This window comes from Dromiciops gliroides, chromosome 4, assembly GCF_019393635.1.
Source record: "Dromiciops gliroides isolate mDroGli1 chromosome 4, mDroGli1.pri, whole genome shotgun sequence".
Lineage (NCBI taxonomy): Eukaryota > Metazoa > Chordata > Mammalia > Microbiotheria > Microbiotheriidae > Dromiciops > Dromiciops gliroides.
The window spans coordinates 413,049,187-413,055,300 of record NC_057864.1 but is presented as its reverse complement, the minus strand read 5'-3'; positions in this window follow the sequence as shown (position 1 = coordinate 413,055,300).

The following is a 6,114-nucleotide window of genomic DNA, read 5'->3' as shown; positions in this document are numbered from 1 at the left end:
AATCATTTATTGTTAAAATCATGGGATGATGGAATAATAGATTTAGAACTAGAAAAGTCATCAAATTACACACACCTTTCATTTTGTGGATGAGGAAACTAAGCACAGAGAGGTGAGGATGAAGCCTAGGGTGCACACTTAGTACCTGAAACAAGATTTTAACCCAGATCTTTGTGACTTCAAATTTGTTGCCCTCTCCTCTCTGCCTTGGTGTCTCTCCTACTTTCAAGTGCTTGAACAGAATTCTTAAGTCTTGAGGTCTTGTTCATGAGGTCAACAATAGGGCTTAAAACAGGAACTAGGGAGCAGCTAGGTGGTACAGTGGATAAAGTACCGGCCCTGGATTCAGGAGGACCTGAGTTCAAGTCCGACCTCGGACACTTAACACTTACTAGCTGTGTGACTCTGGGCAAGTCACTTAACCCCCATTGCCCCACAAAAAACCCCCCACAAAAACAAAAACAGGAACTAAATGCTGTAAATAAAATTAGAGAAACCCTCATGCATTTAGCCCATAGTCATTGGTCCATCCTAGCCATAGCTCCCATCTCCCTTCCAATTGAATAGGATGCTTTCATTTAGCAATATCAGTAGACTTTTAAGAAATAATAGATATTCTCAGCAAGGGAGAAAATGGAAAAGATTATTGACTGGAATATTTGATGTGTAAAAGAAAGTTAGATATAAGAAGTTTGAGAAGAGTATCAATTCAATTCAATGGCTGTTGATTAAGCACCAACTAAGTGAAAAGTACTGCTCTAAAAGAACATGTATTAACATTTACTAGGTAACCACTATGTGGAAGCACTTTACTAGCATTAGAAGATAAAGAAATGAAAATAATCCCTTTGTTCAAGGAACTTACATTTGAATGTTGACCCTTAATTACAAAACATGATCAGTAAGTGGAGTTTTTGGTTTTTGTTTGTGGTGAATTGCCTAACCATACCTAAGGTATTGAAAAGATAAGCATGGAATTAGGAAGAGTAAAAACAAAATTAATAAGTAAATAATCAGCTCTCTTTTGTTGAGATAAGGATGTCAATGACCAAGTAGCAAAAAGTAGAAAATCCTCAGTAAGACAGCATCTATGAATTTAGAGGTGTGAGAGAGGAGAAAGCTTGACTTCTCTTTGTTGATTGTCTTTAATCCTTCTCCATCAGGTTTCCTTCTTCTGGTGGGGGGGGCACTAAATTTGTTAATCTATAAACCAGGTTTGGTAAATAAATTAAGACTCTTGGGGCACCCACTAGCTGCACACTAGGGTGCTTCCTTCTCATGAGAAGAAAATAAAGCCTTTGTCACCTCGCTGCTGAGTTCCTGAAAATTATTGAGAAGAGGATGGATTTTTCCCTCACAATTGGAGGTCCCACCGAGATGTAAGGAGCTGCGGGGCCCTCCGGGTTCCAGCACTCCCAGCACCCTTCGCCAGCGATGGTTGGAGCCCGGAGGGGGCCACCCCCAACTCCTGAGTCTGAGGAACTCAGCAGAGACGTTGCAAACGCAGGGTGGAGCATGCTCACCAAGGGGGTAAGAATTTATCAAAACAGGGACTGCTATGGGGAGGAAGGAAAAGCCAGTGCTCTGGTTTGTTAGGCTCATGGTGGGGAGTCACTGCTATAGGTCTTTTGCAGGGGTATTGGGTGAATTTATGAATGAAAGCTTACCTCCCAGGATTGTGAGGATAAAGCGAAATGTTATCGGGGTTTAATATAATGTTTTGTTTGGGGTGGAAAGCCAGGAGAGAGGTCCCTGAATTTCATCTAAGAAGAGCATGGTACAGAGGCGTGGCTCTCTGGGATGCCTTTCTCCCTGAGTAGGAGATGAGCAGGCATTTGTGTGTATGTGTATGTGTGTGTGTGTGTGTGTGTGTGTGTGTGTGTGTGTGTTGGTCATGTGGTGGGGTCATCATCTGACTGTAGGGGTACCTTGTTGGGGGAGGACCATCCCCCACTGGTGGTGGCTAAGGGAATTTGGGTGAGGGGCAGTTGCAGATCCCTCAGGTCATCTCTCTCTCCCCCTCACAACCACACCTAATCTTGTCTTCCCTGGGGGTAGAGGAGACTGGGATGAAGGGTGGTGGTCCTGGAGTTACTAAGAGTGTCAGTCCTTTGGTTTGGTTTTGTGGGGAGGGGGGGGGGTTCTTTTAATTTGCCCTAGGGAACTTCTCCGATAAACTAGGCCTATTAGAAAAACAAAAGGGTTTGCTTAGGAAAGGTGGGGGAGGCCTATGGGTCCTTCAGGAGTCTAGGATTAACAAAAATAGGTTAGCCCCAGGCAATTCATTTGTTTGGGAAAGGGGAGTGTGAATTCAGTGCCTTTTCTTAGAAAAGAAAAAGTTAAAAAAATGTTTGAGAATTCCACTTTAAAATCCTGAGAATATGGGCATCTGAAGGAGGAACTGATCCCGTTGGAAGAAAAGGAATTGAAAATCTCATGGATCCTACATCCCCCTATCCTTTTAAGACTCCAGAAATAACCTCTCCAAGTCCAGAAGGGAAATTAGGAAACCCTGAAACTCCTGAGTTACAGGCCAGTGAAGTTAAGGATGTGAGACAGACAGTGGAGACCAAGACTGGCTTTGGAGATTCAAATGCTTGGATGGAATGGGTCATTGCTTTGGGAAGACCAGCTGCCCATACTCTAAGTCCAGATTAGCCTGGAGGGGTTTTGGTGTCTCCTTCAATTATACCAGAACGGGTTGGCAAAGGGTAAGTGTTGCAGGGATTTGGAGCTACTCTTCCCTGTGATAAAAAGGACAGCAGAAAAGATCATACCCACTTTTGTTGGAGTCCCAGGAAACCATCCTGCCTGTCTCTCCAGATGGGTGAGAGGTTTTCTGGTCTTGGGTAATATGAGTTGTGTCCAAACATGGGAAGTAACCGAGAACCACTCAGTAGATTTTTCATCCCTGATCCTCCCCAGAGCTAACCTATGCTGGTATTGTGGTGGAAGATCAACCTTACCCCCTAACTGGGCTGAGACTTGTGGGTTGGTGCAGCTGGCCACCCCCTTTACCATGGCATCTGAGCATTTCTCCAAATTTGAGTCTAAATCAAGAAAGAAACACAGCCCAGAGGGGCAAAAAGGGTCATCTGATGATCTAATCTGCCTAGATAGTTTAGGATTCACAGATTTAGACCAAAAGGCAGAGGAGATATTCAATAAATGGAATGAGAGGAGCCAAATAGTCAAAAATAAAGAGGAGGGATTGTGAGAAATGGGTAATTGTCTCCTCTCAATGTGGATATAACAGTCAGTCATACTCCTCCTGACCTGTTTGTAGGACAAAGATCTCAGATCCCCTCCTCCCCCTCAGGTTAGCAAGGTCACATGGTTCAAGGAGCTCCATCCAGAGTTGTGTCCATATAAGGAAGTATAAGGTCCACTCCTGAGTTATGCCCATACAAGGAAGAGGGGTGGGAATACTGCTTTCTGATTAGCTAGTTTTTGCAGAGATTGTAACCCTTGAGTAATTGGACCATTGATGAAAAAGGGGAGGGTCCATTCGCATTAGGGACTAGGGTATGAAACAGGGCCTGCGAGCCTCCTTTCTGGGCACCCACTAGCCACACACTAGGGTGCCTCCTTCTCATGAGAAGAAAATAAAGCCTTTGTCACCTCAAAAAAAAAAAAAAAAGGACTCTTGAGCTGATCTGATTGCTCATTGTTCAAGAAACAGCAATCCTTATTCTATTTCTATTGGCAGAGAATGTGCTTAATCAATATGTGTGCACACCTATTTGCTAATCCACATGTATTTATGCCTATTTCCTCTGTGCTCATTATTATACAAAATACATATGTTGTGAAAATAAGATTCCTCTCCTCAAGCTGATTAGAGTCTAGTTGGGTAAATAAGACTAACATACACAAAATCAAAGAAGAATAATAAGTACTAAACAGTATGGTACTTATTTTTCATTACCAAGAACTAATAGTTCAGTGTCAACAGGAGTATTCAAAGAAAACTTGAGCTGATCTATGAATAGGAACAGGATTTGAACAGTCTGAGTGAAAGGAGACTTGGGAAAAACAACATCAGCAATGAGAAAGTATCATGGTAACGAAACCTGTTCTTAACATCACTTACAAACTTGGGTGGGAATAATTTCCTATCTTATAATATTTTTTTTTGGGGGGAAGGTAATTCTGGTCTTGGAAATTCATTTAGGTTTATACAAATAGGCTGTCTAAAAGCATCTATTGGTAGAGACTGAATCATTGAGAAAATTCCATTCTAAATTAAAAAGTCAACTTATTCCAGTGTTTTGTTAACATTTTCCCCACTCCTGCTTCCCATGTTCCCAGCCTAGATTAAAGATTTTTGAAAGTATTTAAATCATTAGTTTTTAGCCACCATGGGCCAAACATAAAGGCAACCACAAAAAAAAAAGCCAACACTGCTATAATCCTCCACCATCGATGTGTTGATTAAAAATATATATTAAACCTTACTCTATCAGCCAAACCTTAAGAGGATCTATTGTTACAGGAAAAGATGTTTTTTTAAATGTCTAATTAAATTTTGCTTGCAGCTTTAGTACAGAAAAATACAAAAGGAAATTCATCTCTGTTGTGGCTCAGGTTCCTTCATCCTGTTGAAATCTGCTCTTAATTTGGAAATATATGTTGGTTTCTACTCTGAAATTTTCATCAAATGTTCCTTAGCCTGCATGTGTATCTACTGGAGGACTAAAGGCTACCCTTTAATATAACTGATTTGTCCATATTTAGAGGCACCCAAAAGTTGAAATAGCGACATAGTGACGAGTGCAGAAGTCATAGGACTTTCAGATTATGTCCAATATTGTTTCTACTCCTCCTCATCAGACATTGTTAATGTCTTCCGTCAGACACATATGTCCCATTACTTTCATAAAGCTTTTAAAAATTGGCAGAGTTGGTTCTCCCAAGCTCAGCTTTATCTTTCCTACTTCAAAGATAGGCAGAATGGAAAGAGCTAAGCCTTGGGATCAGAATATGAATATAGATCTATATTATACCTGCCTTGCCACTTGCTGGCTGCATGAAACTGGATGCAGAATTCAATTCTTGTGACTTCAGTTTTCCTCAGCTATAAAGAACTTGGAGTAGAGCTAGAGTGCAGTGTTTGGAATACTTGAATTTGAACAAACACTTACTGTCTGTGAGATACCAGGTGAGACGTATGGCCTCAGCCTCAGTTTCCTTATCTGTAAAATGGAGATAACACCTAACCTAATAGAGTTGTGAAGAATAAATGAGATAATATATGTAAAGCACTTTCTATACCTTAAAGTGCTATATAAATTTTAGCTATTTTTATTATCTACAAAATGAGGTGATTGATTTAATACTATAGATTTAGGTTTATAAGGGAACTCTGCAGTCACCTTGTCAAATACCCTCATTTACATCTGATTTTTTTTTTTAGTGAGGCAATTGAGGTTAAGTGACTTGCCCAGGGTCACACAGCTAGCAAGTGTTAAGTGTCTGAGGCCGGATTTGAACTCAGGTACTCCTGACTCCAGGGCCGGTGCTCTATCCACTGCTCCACCTAGCTGCCCCAAACAGGCTTTTTTTGGTGTGTTTTTTTTGTTTGTTTGTTTTTTTGTTTTTTTTAGTGAGGCATTTGGGGTTAAGTGATTTGCCCAGCGTCACACAGCTAGTAAGTATCAAGTGTCTGAGGCCGGATTTGAACTCAGGTACTCCTGACTCCAGGGCCAGTGCTCTATCCACTACACCACCTAGCCACCCCAAATACCCTCATTTAACAGATGAGAAAACTGAGGCTCAGGAAAGTAAAATCTCTTGCTGAAGGTTCAAACATAGATTCTTAGATTCTAGGTGTAGTGGTTGAACCATGCTATCTCTTTTCTCTAAAATTCTTTTAGCCCTAACATGACAACATAACATATATGGGTATTCTTCATATGTAGAAACCAATCCTTAACTCTATTTATCTGTGAATGAGCAGAAAGTGTCTTGAGCAAGTTCAGAGAAGTATTTGGACCTATTTAAAATCAGGATATCAGATGCCAAGTTACCTTTAATAAGATGAACACAATAATCCAACCATGAACCCTTGATAAGGCACTGGTAATACATGTAGGGTTAGGAAATTGATCACAA